Source organism: Cicer arietinum, chromosome 2, assembly GCF_000331145.2.
Source record: "Cicer arietinum cultivar CDC Frontier isolate Library 1 chromosome 2, Cicar.CDCFrontier_v2.0, whole genome shotgun sequence".
In the NCBI taxonomy this organism is placed as follows: domain Eukaryota; kingdom Viridiplantae; phylum Streptophyta; class Magnoliopsida; order Fabales; family Fabaceae; genus Cicer; species Cicer arietinum.
In genome coordinates this window covers 14817716-14832485 of record NC_021161.2, presented here as the reverse complement: position 1 = coordinate 14832485, position 14770 = coordinate 14817716, and the positions used below count along the sequence as shown (strand labels likewise).

The 14770-nt window shown below is 32.2% G+C and overlaps 1 long non-coding RNA gene and 2 other non-coding genes across 3 annotated transcripts; all 3 read right to left on the bottom strand.

Moving 5' to 3' along the window:
• Window positions 1-9795: 9795 nt before the first annotated feature.
• Window positions 9796-11224, bottom strand: LOC140919287 (uncharacterized). The gene is made up of 2 exons (XR_012161926.1): window positions 11112-11224; window positions 9796-10401 (listed from the first exon to the last, which is right to left on the bottom strand). It is a non-coding gene; the product is annotated as an uncharacterized lncRNA (long non-coding RNA).
• LOC113785582 (small nucleolar RNA R160) lies at window positions 10317-10394 on the bottom strand. The gene has a single exon (XR_003471707.1). It is a non-coding gene; the product is annotated as a small nucleolar RNA R160 (small nucleolar RNA).
• LOC113785583 (small nucleolar RNA R160) lies at window positions 10707-10790 on the bottom strand. Its single transcript, XR_003471708.1, has one exon. It is a non-coding gene; the product is annotated as a small nucleolar RNA R160 (small nucleolar RNA).
• Window positions 11225-14770: the final 3546 nt, after the last annotated feature.

Genomic DNA, 14770 nt, shown 5'->3' with positions numbered 1-14770 from the left:
ATTACGGGTGGTGCGAATATCCTTACGAAGAGCAATGGGAAGGTCAGGCTCAGGTGGCAGGGCCGGATCCGGAGGTGGCGTCGGAGGAGAGTCTGTAATGGGAGCAGGAACAGGCACAACAGAGGGTAAGCGACGACGCTGATATGTTTGTAGTGGTCGAGGAGGTTGAGGGGCAAACTCGGCAGGTTCGATAGGGATATGAGTGGGTGGGAGAGGTATAACTACTTGAGGAGGTTCGGGAGGGATGTCCTGATAGGGCTCAGTAGCTATATGGGTAGGTTTAAAATATTGTACAGACTCAAAAAAGGTAACATCGGCTGATGTAATGTAGCGGTGTAGTGTGGGGGAATAACAACGATAGCCCTTTTGGGACTGATGATAACCGAGAAAGACACACTTGAGTGACCGAGCTGACAATTTGTCCAAACCAGGAGATAAATTGTGGACAAAACACGTGGACCCAAAGACACGAGGTGGTAGTGGGTGAAGAGGAGTATGGGAAAAGAGGACCGAATGGGGATATTGCCATCAAGAACAGAAGACGGCATACGATTGATAAGGTAGCACGCCGTTAAGATTGCATCCCCCCAAAAACGGAATGGAACATTGCCATGGAGAAGCAAGGTTCGTGTGGTTTCAATGAGATGCCGATTTTTGCGTTCGGCTACCCCGTTTTGTTGAGGTGTATGAGGACATGAGGTTTGGTGTAAAATACCGTTGGAAGCCATTTTATTTCTTGATAAAATTGCTCAAAGATGGAAAACAATTCAGTTCTACTTTTCGTTAAAAATAATCACGTACAACGAGAATAATCATCAATAAAAGTAACAAAATACTTAGACTCTAAAGTAGACACAGTACGAGAGGGACCCCAAACATTAGAGTGAACCAAAGCAAAGGGAGAGGATACTCTTTTATTGACTCGATCGGGAAAATTACAACGGGTGTGTTTCCCTAACTGACACGACTCACAATGTAAATTAGACAACTTAGACAAGCTAGGCACCAGTTTTTGTAGTTTGGAAAGACTTGGGTGTCCTAGCTGAGCATGGATAGTATGAGGGGACTCTGTGGCGGAGCACGTCTTGGAAGATGTAGAAAGGTAATAGAGGCCTTGTGACTCACATCCGACGCCAATCGTCCGTCCCGAATTCCGGTCCTGCAAGGTAACATTATCATTAGTGAAAGTAATAATACAATTATGAGACCGAGTCAATCGACTAACTGAAAGTAAATTAAAAGGGCATCCAGGTACATAGAGAACAGATGCAACTGAGATGGAAGGGAGGATGTGGACAGTGCCAACTCCTTGAGACCGGGTTTGAGTACCATTGGCAGAAGTTATAGTAGGTAAAAAACCAGATGTAGAGAGTGAAGAAAAGAGACATTTATTACCAGTAACATGATCAGACGCACCAGAATCAAGAACCCAAGGGCCGAGAGAAGATGATTGAGAGAGGTAAACGGATGAGTTACTAGTGTGTGCAACCGAAGTAGGAGAACTAGAGTTCGGATGACTCTGAACCCATCGGAGAAAATCTTCATAGTTTGTTGGGGAGCCTTGTGGAGATGGTGTAGTCTTAATAGTTGCACAAGGATCAAGCTGAGTCGCATTTATCGAAGGCGAAGGCTTACCATGCAACTTCCAACAACGATCAATAGTGTGGCCAATCCGATGACAATGCTCACACTTGGGACGAGGGCAGCAGTGTCACCCGGAATTGAAGTAATAGACTGCTCAACTGGATATTTTGCTGGTACTCGAAGAAGGATCGCTGAGGTAGTAGACATATCTGGAACAGTAACAGATCCCAAAATTTGATCACGAGTTGCAGAGTACTCTTGTGGTAGGCCATAGAGTGCAAGAAGCATGAAGAATGTGATGCGTTGATCCAACTCCTTCTTCTGTTCAGCTGGATTACTTGCAGCAGGAGGGAGAAGCTCATTAAAGTCATGAAGTGCACTATGAACGGTGCCAAGATATGCAGAAATAGAACCATCGAGTGACTTCGGAGTAATGATATTCAACAAGCGGTGACATACTCCATAGAGACGTTGCGTGTCGTTAGTATAGAGTGCCTTTGCTTGACTCCAAACTGATTCACACGTGAGATGCGGACGGAAGATCGGTTTAACATCTGGATGAAGTGTAGACTTAATGACACTACACAACTGAGCATCAATCTGACTCCATTTGGATGTTTCAGCCACACTCACCTTATCAGGGTTTTGGGTGAGATGATCCTCGTAACCTTGACCACGTAGCCATAGTTTGATGTCGGCAGCCCAACTATCATAATTTGATCCATTCAATTTTTCAACAGAGAGAGGAGAGGTGATGTAGTTGGTGAATATGCTCTTTGTTTCAGACTGGGACGCCATGGTCAGCACAGATTGTCAGAAAACGCGTCGGAACCGAGAAAACAGGGGCTGTTTGAACTGGAACTCGTATACCCGTAACTCGAAACTGAAAACTGAGGGCAGATATGGAAGCAGGGGCCGAGGCGAGTGCGGTGGAAGAAGCGGCACCGTGAACGGCTGCCGGACGCGCCGTCACGCGCAGCGGCAGTGGGCAGCGCGTGGATCTCACGCGCAGGAGGTCAGGCGGCGCATGGGGGCACGTGAGGGAGGTTCTGATTATGCGGCTGAAGGGTTTTGGCCGATCTGGGGTGTACGATGCTGCTGGAGTGGTCGTTCGTCGAAAAAACTCGTCAAAAACAGTGATGGCAATGATGGCAGCGATAATAGGGCGTGAACGGCTGAACAAAAGTTGAGGAATCAGCGTATCAACAGCAGAGGGGGAAAACCGGAGTTGAGAACACGGTTTACCGAAGAAAATATTCACCGGAGACAGTGGGTCGACCGAGTAGTTGACGATTAGGGTTGTCTCTCAGTTGGTTCTAGATACCATGTTGAATATAAAGAGTATTGAGAGACATATTGTGAATAACCCGTGTGTTTCAACTACACAGCGGAATTTCTTTACATAGACAAAAGGTATTAAACAACCCTAATTTACAGTAATACTAACGGGACAGAATACTTACAGCCCATCTACTATAATATAATATTTACATTATAATATTTAACATAATACATATGATTGGTCATACGTATAGATATAATATCAATCATTAATTTGTTTATCAATGGTTGATATTACCCAATTTATTCTCTAAAATGAATTTTTGTCAAATTCTCTTTTCTCGTGATCGAGGAAGGCACCACATTTCTTTGGGAAGATACTGACAATGGGAAACTATATATGTGGGCTAGAAGTGTCCTCGAGAGAGTTTGATCCAGCTAATATTGCGATGAAGCATACAAGAAGTCTATAGACCTTGGACAATATGGAGGTTTGCTTTGTGGCTCAAATAGTCGTTGGCATAAATGTTTTATGCAGAAGATTGGAGTGTGTCATGCCCTACACAAGCATGAATATGGTTTGAAGACAAGGGATTGTCAATCTCATAATAGAGAGACTCAAAACTTCTTATTGATATGCTTACAGGAACAGTTAAGATGAATGGCAACACTCCCATTTTAGTTTGTCGAATCCAGGATCTTTCAAACTTATCTTGGCAAGTCCATTTCTCGCATACAAGGCAAAAAGACAATATAAACGTTGATTGGTTACCTAACTTCAATTTACAACAGAACTCTTGTGATGCTATAATTTTGAAAACTCCTACTAGGGACTTGTATGCCCAAAAATATTGGCAGATTTCTCTAGTTTTTATTTTTCATTATGCTTTAACTCTATTTGCTCCAAAAAAAATTTTCAACTCTTCTATTATTTCAAAAAAAAAAAAACTCTTATTATTTTACCTTTAGAAGACTGGAACCTTCACTCTTTGTTCTTGATTCTTTTTCTCTTCTTCTCATACGATCAAATTTTACGTAACAGAACCACAAAGATTCTCTGGACAAGCCTCATCTCGCTCGTCTCATCTCATCTCCCTCCCTCATTCATTCAACGTTTTTCCTCAAGGTCACTATTTGTCTCCAATTGACACGTTGATTACTAGCTAGTTGATACACTTTAAAAGTAGAATTTGTGGTAGAAATATTTTTAGATTTTTTTTTATTAATTCATTCAAATTAATAAAAATTACATCTATTGAGAACAATACAATTTAAAGTGATTGAAACAAAAAACAATAAATTTGTGAACAAACTCAAAAAGATATCGATACGACTTAACATGTTTAAAAGACTTTTTTAGGAATATGTAGTGAACTAATTAAATAGTCAAGTATGCGTCTTGGGTACCTACTTGATACCAGTACTCGTGGGTACATTGTATTTCCATATTATTTATTACGAGTAAAATCGGTGATTTTCTTACATATTAATATATTATTATTTGTATATTTGAGTTAATTTGTTGTTGTAAGCGAACACAATTTGTGATATTTTAAAATCTTATTGTGATTTTGTACTGTAAATTATATAATTTAACTCTCTTAGTTAAATAATATAAAAAGATTCATATTTTTGTATTGATGTATTTGTACCTTATTTTTTATTGTAAAATATTGTATCTCGTACCCATATTAGGATACAATATATTTGTACCTATGCATCATAAATCAAAGTAGTTAGGGCCTAAGGGAGCTTGGAGATAGGGTTGAGTGAATTTTGGCTAATTTTGTTATAGGTGAAGTAGAATAATATGTCACAAGAAAGTGGGACTTGAATTGTGACCTTTAAAAATTTAAATCAAAAGTAAATAATTCAAGTTGTTACTTGAATAAGAATGTTAATTTTAACCAAAGAGAATGCTCTTTATCAGAAGTATATATTGAAAACGGTAAATAGCAGTGATGTGGTGTGATTAATTTACAAGAGCAAAAGATTAAGGTAAATAGAATGACACACAAATTTATCTTGGTTCACCTTTAAACTTGGACTATGTCCAGTCCTTATGAGATTTTCCGTTATTTTGTTGTAGAGAACGTTCTTTCAGCACACTTTTACCATATTTTCTTTAGATCACAACTTGATCCAAAACACCATATATTATCAAAGCCTTGACATGTTTACAACCTATATTACCACATTATCAATAGACTTACAAACTCAATCAAAACAAACTTAATACAACTTCACTATCAATAATCATAAAGGAGAAACTTTAAGAGAGATTTATAAAAGTATATGAATAAGTTTATGGGGTTTTTTTCTTATGAAAAAACTCTAAGATAAGTTTAAGAAGCAAAGGACATGTATGAGCACAATCAAAAATAAAAAGCTCGAATTTGCATATTTAAAACTGAAGTGTGTATGATAAAAAGAGCCTTGAGTTTAACTTGAGAATAAAATAAGTGATTTACGATTTGTAGTTTAGACTCATGCTATTCATGTTCAACATCCATTCCAATTTATAGATGAGGAGAACTTCAATTTGATGATGGAAAAAATAGTTGATGGACACGAGAATCTATAAAGCAATCATCTTAAGAGTTTTTCTATATGAAGATTGTTTTACTTCACATAAATTAGATTTAAAAACAACTTCAAGACCATTGTTACATAATTGATTGATGTTAAGTATATTATGCTTCAAACCTTCCATATATTGAACATCTTCAATTTTTGCAAAGTTCTTCATACTTGTGATACCTTTACTTTTTATTTCAGTGTTGTCATTGTTTCCAAATGTGACTAGTCGTCCATTCTTTTTCTCGTATGAGAGAAAGTATCGCCAGTCATATGTCTTGAGCCTCCATTGTCCAAGTATCAATGCTTTTTGTTATTGGTTAGGAGATACTCTTGCAAGTGAAGTTAGTAACATCTTAGGTAACTAGAATGACTTGGGTCATTTTTGGTTAGTGACTTTTTCAAAAGATATCTTCTAATGAAAACATTTGGATTCTAAATGACCATATCTTTTGCAAAAAGAACATTTCTTTTTAAAAGTTTATTTGTCAAGAGAATTTTGTCCTTTATTGAAAGAATGTTTTCTTCTGTGAATAGAATGTTCTTTTCTTCCATTGTCAGCTTTCTTTATAAGGCATAATGGTTCAAGATGACCACTTTTGTTATCGTGGGAGCATTTGTATTTTTTAATCTTTTTTTTCTTCCTTATTAGGAATTAAGAAAATTTCATACATTTTATGATTTTAAGATTGTTTGAATCCCAATCCTGCTTTGTTAAAAACTCCTACTTGAGAACCAATGTTTTTATTGAAAAGTGTCAATAGATGTGACAAAGTTCTTTATGTCACTTTTCAATAAATCAAACTTCCTTTTTTAACAAAATGTTTTCTTCTTAAATCTTTGGAAGATGAATTTTCTCACTCAAGACCTTCTGTTGTTCAAATATTTTGAAGTGAGAGTTTTTGCAATTCTTGAATTGTTTTATAAAGTTGTTTATTCAAGTTTTGCAACTTCTCATTTTCTTCAACTACTTGTACCCGATGTTTATATGAATCACATTTCTGAACTAATAGGTTTGAGTCATAAAGAAGATTATCAAATTTTTTTTTCATGTTTTCACATAAAGGACATATACTAAAACTTTGTTACCTCTTTTGTTTCTGAGTTGGTCATTTGAAATATGTTGATTTCTTCTTCTTCTTGTTCAGAATCATCCCAAGTTGCTATCATGGATTTATTTTTGAAGGGAAATCTTTTTGGTTTTCTTTTGATCATAAGACATTCAGTTTTGTAATGTCTCATCTTGTTGCAGCCATAACAAGTGACTTGACTCTTCTTCGCTTCAACTTTGAAACCATTTTTTCTATTTGAGAATAATTTCTTTATTTGATCTCTTATTTTCATCATTCTTTGTATTTTCTTTGAGATGAGAGCTAACTCAATTTCAGCTTCCTCTTGACATATTTCCATTTCCTCGTCATCTTCTTTTGGAATTTATTCATTAAAAAAAGAGGAATTTTCATGTTCACTTTGAGATTATTTTAGTGCAATCATTTTTTTCTTCTTTACATACTTATCTTCCTGAAGTATTGTTTCATGAGTTATCTAGGACCCAATCAGATTTTCTAATGTTAGTTTAGTGACGTCTCTAGCCTTAGTGATAGTCGTAACTATATGTCTCTGTGTTTTAGGGAGACTTCTTAAAAATTCTCACTCTATCACGAGTTGGAAATATTTTTCCAAAATATCTTATTCCATTAGTTAAAGTTGTGAATCTTGAAAACATTTCATCTATATTTTCACTTTCTTTCATTTCAAACATTTAAAATTTTCTCACACACATATCTATTCTTGTTTATTTTACATGATTGGTTCCTTCATGATGCGTTTCTAAGGCTTCTAAGATTTCTTTTGCAATTTCTTTTTCTTTTATTTTATCATACTCACTTTTGCTCAAAGCAAACGTTAGAAATAATTGAGCTTTAGAGTTTTAAAGTATCTTTGCTTTTTCAACTATCGTCCACAGGTTTTCGTGTTTTACAGCTAATGTTGGATCATTTTGAACAACTCTAGGTACAAAGTTTCATTTTTCTACTATGGTTCACAAGTCATTGTCTTGAGATTTAAGGAATTTTTTCATTTTTCCTTTCTAAAAATAGTAGTTAGTGTCATCAAAGTAACGAGGTATGTTTGATGATCCTCCTTCCGAATCTTTCTCCTTAGAGGCAGAGCTTTTATGCCAATTGAAGTAAAATAATTTGTCACAAGAAATGGGGTTTGAATTGTGACCATTAAAAATTTATTTTAGTTCACCCTTAACCTTGAGCTACTTCCAATCCTCATACCTTGCGAATTTTCCACTATGTTGCTAAAGAGAACATTCTTTCAGAAACTTTTACAATCTTTTCTTTAAGTCACAACTTGATGTAATACACTGTGTATTATCAATGCCTCAACAGACTCACATCATGTAGTATCACAACCTTAGCAAGTATACTAACTCAATCCTAACATATTTAATACAACTTCATTCTCAACAATCAGAAAAGAAATACTTTTGAGAGATTTTTACAAGTCTATGAAGAAGTGTATGGGTTATTTGCATATCAAAAACTCAAAGATAAATTTGAGAAGTAAAGAAAATGTATCAGTACACTCATAAATATGTTGCACGAATTTGATGATTTGAAAATGAGGTGTGTATGATAAAAAAAATAAAAATAAAAATAAAATAAATAAATAAAAACCCTTGAGATTAACTTGGGAATAAAACGAGTGATTGATAGTTTGTAGCTTAGACTGATGCTATTCATGTTTAGCATTCATTGCTATTTATAGATAAGGAGAGTTTCAGTTTGCTGAAGGAAAAAAGTTATTGTACACAAGAATCGATAAAACAATCTTATTGATTCTTCATGTTTTAGTGCAGTTCAAAGAGAACGTTTTCTTCTAAAGAATAACGTTTTTCTGCTTTTTGTGACCAAAAATATGACTTTGAGATCTGAGCAAGGAAACACTCAAGGTTGCTTTTCTGATACAACATGGGGAAGGGGAAAACAGGGCAACAACTGTCACTTGTACGTGTATGTATTTGGTTTTTCTCTTTTTCTGTTTGCAAGTGGTAGAACAAAGATAATATTATTTTTCAAAAACATGGATCAACATGTATATGATAGAGTGTGAGTTTACTTGCTCATATTGGTCTAAATGAAATATGAAAACAGTACTAAAACTCAAGATAGATCAATCAACACCTTTATGACATTCTTTTGTTTGATACCATATAAAATGTCTTTTCACTATTTCTCATTTAAGCTTATTTGTGCAATATGCCTTAAACATATTATTCTTGAAGGGACTTCAACTACAAAGTTGATCTTTGTCCATTTCTAAGTTGACTTAAAATAATTTAAGATGGTGAATTTTGCTTTAACATGAGAAATAAAAATTAGTCACAAAACCCAACAAAGATAATGTCCTTTTACTTTATTCATAACATTCTTTGTGTATAATTTTGAATAATGATTTGTTCTTTTGTGAGCGAGATACTTAGATTAAAATCAGAACATGTTTTAAATTTTTAAAATACTCAAAATCACATATTAAATCATAAAATAATCAAAATATTAAAAATGTAATTTAAATTGTTTGGAACAATTAGGAAAGTAGGGAAGAAATATGGTTATGTACATGCATTTCCACCGAAAGCCCCCATTATTCCTATAAGTAAGGAAATTGAACATTACAAGGTCTTTAAATCTCAATCTAACATAATTCTATTGTATTCAATATGATTACGAAAGAAACGTTCTACAAAATGAGTTAAGTTTGACTTAAATATAATTTTAATCATTTATTATCTATTGAATTATTCATATTTGTTCTTTATTATTTATAAGTAGTTAATTTAAATATAATTTTAATAATGAGTTAAATTTGACTTAAATATAATTTTGATCATTTATTATCTATTTAATTGTTCATATTTATTCTTTTTCTTATAAATAGTTAATTTAAATATAATTTTAATCATTTATTTTCTATTTCGTTCTTCACTTTTGTTTTATATCTTTTATAAGTAGTAAACTATAGTCTTTTTTAAGGAATAGTATATTATCTACATATTAATAATTGTAAAAAAAGATTTCAGCAAACAATGTTATCATAATTTTTATATTTGTGATAAAAAAAAATGATCACAATTATATTTAATTTATTAACTTTTAATAACTAATTTTAAAATTTTAAAGCCTCCTTATTGTTTGTTTTAATAGCACCTTATACATTGTCCAGGGAAGGTTGGAGAATGAATTTATGTGTTGTCATAACCATAACAATTTTTTTCTCAAAGTTCATAGTATTTTAGAAGAACAAGACAATGATGATATTATGTAGGATATGATCGATAAGATAAAACAAAATTTGCTTGCTTTTAACCCATTGCTACACTATGCTTCATACTTGAAATTTTTCCTCCAAAAATCAAAATGTGTTTTTATTTTCTCACACATCTCCTTCATAACATCATCATTAAGATTATATTGATACTCAGTTTAAAACTAACTAACGGACAAAGCCAAATAGATAGCAGGACTCAGTAACAGATGTCCTGTCCGAGGACTGCTTCAATATAATCTTAATCTGAAAGATTATTGCAAATCCGATTAAGAATTTTGGTGCTTAGTTTAATTTTTCAGAAAATATACCAAATACTGGCTAGATCAATGCAAATCAGACTAACAATTACACTTGCAAAATACATTATGCCAAAATCAAACTAACTTGTAATTTGTTACCAATGTACAGTTATTCAAATTAGTTCTATTCTATTTATAGAGAGAGGTTTCAAATGTGACTAACTAGTTGAAATTCTAGCAGTTCATTACACAACTTAAAGAGGGGTAAATTACAATTGCTAATAGCAAAACCAGCAAAGCAATCAGAGAACTTTGAAGACCATTAATATTAGGAATCAACATAAGATTCAGATAATAAAATTTCATCATTTTGCTCTGCTTTCTACAAAAACCAATGACACAAATATTACTTTTATTAGATTTCACTTTATCTTACGGACAATAACTTAACAAAAACCAAATAAGCAGCATCAAGAAGAAATTTCTGAAGAAACAAAGACAAAAAACATACAAAAAAATTTTAAACATCCATAACAGTGCTTACTGAACCAACATATTCTAAAAATCGGTCAATAAACCTAATAAATTAATTCAAAACAAAACATGAAAACCTATCATTAACAAAAAGGGAGAAATAAATAAAAGGCACATAATTAAAGAAACGATCTAATTAAAAAATAATAGCAAAGCAATCAGAGAACTTTGAAGGCTTGTATGAAACAAGAGATCAACATCAGTTTCAGACAAAAAATAATTCTTCATCATTTTGCTTTGTTCATTGAAATGTAAAAACCATTTATCAGCAAAGAATATAGTACTATACGGCTAACTGACAGAAATAATTTAGCAATTTAACATTAATGCAAAATGGGCGATGAAAAACTAGTTCTTCACCCAAAAGCATGGATTTAAATTGCTGAGTAAATTTTGCACCTCTAAAACCTTCTCGTAATTTCCTTGCAACAAAACTTAAAGATGCAAGGGGCTACGTAGTGCATAACGTATGCAATGATTTTAGGAATCAAATCTAAGAAATGAAACAAGAAACAAAAACCAGGAATACACACAAACAGTTGAGAGGCGGCTACATACTTGTGGGTTTCATTTGCAGCGCTAGCGTCTTAAATAAGAAAAATTCGTGCACATTTAGGGTTTTTTTTTTTTTTTTTGGCCGGTAAGAAGAAAAAATTATGTTTCTCGCCAAAGTGTTGGTTTTTGAGTAAATGGCATTTTTGTTTGGTCAAAGAGTAAATAGCATTTTATTATTTGAAATTATCACATTTAGACAATTTTATTTCTCAAATTTGTAAAATAACAATTAAGTGTTTTAAATTCAAAAATATCAATTAATTTAATCATTTTTTTTAAATATTGCATCATAAATTTAAATGTTTTATGCTTTTTAATTCTGATACACCAAAAGACTATTTAAATTAATAGTTAAATAAATTTTTAGATGGGTTAAAAGATGATTAATCTATTCTAGAACTCCATACGGGAACTTTGTCAGTCATATATCAAAGATCGATCACATGCAACAATATCAAGTTAAAAATTTCATTCTCTTATAAAATTTATATTGCTTATAATTTTTTCGCTTTACTAACATACCTTTTATTTTTTCCGTTCATATGGATGTCTTATTGGGTCTTGAAAACATCATATCACCGTAAGCATATAAGGATTCAATGATATGGACCATCAAAACTACTTTGATTTATTTATCAATTGTAGAATGACATCAAACAGATATAGTCAAACCATAGTTTGGACTTTTGTAGAAAATATCAGAGGATCCTAAAAATATTAATACATTTCACTGTCAAGTTTGGATTGAACGCTAAAGTCGCTATCTTACTGGCAAACAAATACATGAACCCCTCATGACAATGTGGTATTACAGAAGAGCTGAATGTCGGTCTGTATCGACAGACTGAGCAGTCCCAATGACAAAAGGCATAAAAAATCTTACACGTTGACTCTTACTGCTACTATAAAAAATGAAGCGCCACAACTGCATTTCCATTTAATTTCTTTCACCCAACTCAACAACAATTTGAATCAACAAAACAATCATTTCAATTTACACCAACTCAATAATATGATTGTCAACAATCTCTACATTCTAGCAATGACAATTTTGTGAATAGTTTATTTGGTGTGATCTAAATAGGCCTAAATGAGATTGTGCTATAAGATGAGCCACATGTCCCTCTTGAGAAAGGAAGCCCATCTCCACATCACCCATGTCATATTTGTCGAGCACCATAGGGTGAAACTAAACACCATACATGTCAATTAGTAGTTTATGTAGCGAAAAGCCAAACTAACATAATAAAAATATTATATTTAAATGTCCAACTTTATTTTCTATTTCAATATTTAATATCATTGAATTATTAAATAACTTCTTTAAGGATAATTAATTAAATAACTTTTATAAGGATAATTAATTAAAAAACTAATTATTTAATTATTCAAATAAGTTAAATAAACAAAATAAAAATAAAAAATAATTCAAACATTCCTCATTTAAACAACTATTTTTTTTTTAAAAAAAAGAGGAGGTGAGAAATTGTCACCGCAAAACCAATTTCTTAACAATATATAAAAAAATGGATTTTTTTATTTATATTCTTTTTTTTATTTAACCAAAATGCCACTTTCTGAAGAAAAAAAAAATACACAAGTGTCTTACTATTTTGCCTCAGTTGCAAAATTTTTTATTTTTAATAGATGGTCGTGTCATGGGAATGCGACCTTGTAATGGTATACATAAGTAGACAAGTTTGAAACCTAGAACCCACTCACATCGAAAGTGCATACTCAATAATGAAAGAATCAAAGTAACACCAGAAGATCGCATCAATAGTATCACAAGCTTCATGGATATATTTTAGAAGACTATTGTTTGAACCTCAAGAGAATTAATTGAGAGGATGAGAAACTCTTCATATAGAGTCGTTCTTATCACATAAAGGTTCATATTTGAAGGATCATTATAGAAGAACTTTTATCCTAAACTACACGAGATTATTCTTAAAGTAGTATGACAAAAGTCACATTAAGTTTTGTATTGAAAGTCTTTAGGTTTGAGAATGATCTTGAATCCTTGAAGAGTTAATTCAAGTAGCCTATCATTTATTGATAAGAATGTTCATTAAAAGACAATATAGCATTATTCTTTTCCAAAGATGAACGTTGCTCCAAAAATACATGGTTGTTGCCCATGTATTATTCTAACACTATTCCAAACATATTTATGAACCAATAGAAATCAAACAAGTCAAATTTTGTCAAGCATCAAGTGCAACAGAAAGTATGTCCAATGGGCATATTGTGGACTCAAATATATTTGAAGATAAATAAAGAAATCAAAGAATATCTTTAAGAAAGAATCTTGAAAGGAATATATCATATACTATATCAATCATTCAAGAGAATGATTGTTGAATCTTCATGATAACATCTTTGTGAAGAATATTTCCAGTACATTCATTAAGTATCTCAACGATTCTTGATAAGATACAAAATATGCAAACACCAGTGGAAAATATTGTTTCAACAAAATATTTCTCCTCTCATATAGAAGAGAACATTCTTAATTATGATTGCAGAACGACAAACACAAGTAAAAAGGGGTTTGAAGTCAAAAAAATGAAATTGCGTTTATTGCCTAAAAAAGTGAAATCATATTCCTTAAGTCAAAAAATTAATTTGACTTGAGGGTTCAAAGCCTTCTTTAAGTAAGTCATCATTTTGAATTTGAATCAAATCCTTGTAAGACTATTTACTAGAGTCATCTTTAGATGTCTCAATTAAGAGGTTATTAAAATGTTCCTCTATATTTTGATTGATATTTTAGAGCTTTTAGTTTGTTTTCTTAGGATTTTTTTTTAAATATCCTCTTTTTTTTTTTATACTAAAATGCCCCACTCCAAAACAACAGTATCTGATTGTTCAATTTTTTGGATCTAATAGGAGGTCGCATGGCGAGGGAGCGACTAGCTGAAGGCAGTTATTTTATCCCTAGTTGGAGGTCGCAGGTCCAAGAGGCGACCTCTTACTAGCATTTTCTGTTTTTGTTTTCTTCATTTTAACAACTATTATAAATTATTTAATAAAATAAAAATAATTAAATTATTTAAAAAAATAAAAATACTAATAATAAAGTAAAATAAAATACATTAATAAATAATAATAATTATAATTATAATTAAAAATAGTAAATTATATTATCAATTTCAAAGAAAATGCATTAAAATAGAAGAAAAAATACTAAAATAATAATAATAATGATAATTAAAAAAAGAAAATTATATTAATAACACAAAACAAAATACATTAAATTAACGAGAAAAAAATACATCACATTTGAGAAAAGAAACATCAAATTTATATTAATGATGTCTACCTAAATGACCTCCAATTCCACATCTAGGATATCGTCGAACATGTCTAGCTGTTTGAACGAGTTGAGGTTCTTCCGGTTCATCCTGATTTTGATCATTATCCTCAATTAAGTTGTAGGTGGATTAGAACTACTACCACCTGCTTCCATATAATTTTGAGACTGAGGATTATACATTGAATCAAACACAGCATAAGCCGACTCAAGAGTTGTGTACTGAGTTTCAAATAAATTATAGAAAATCTCACTTTTTGTTGGATAACTGGGAGTTGGTATTTCTGGCAATGACGGAATGTAATATTGAGTCGGTGGTGGATTATAACATGAAACTTATGTAGGG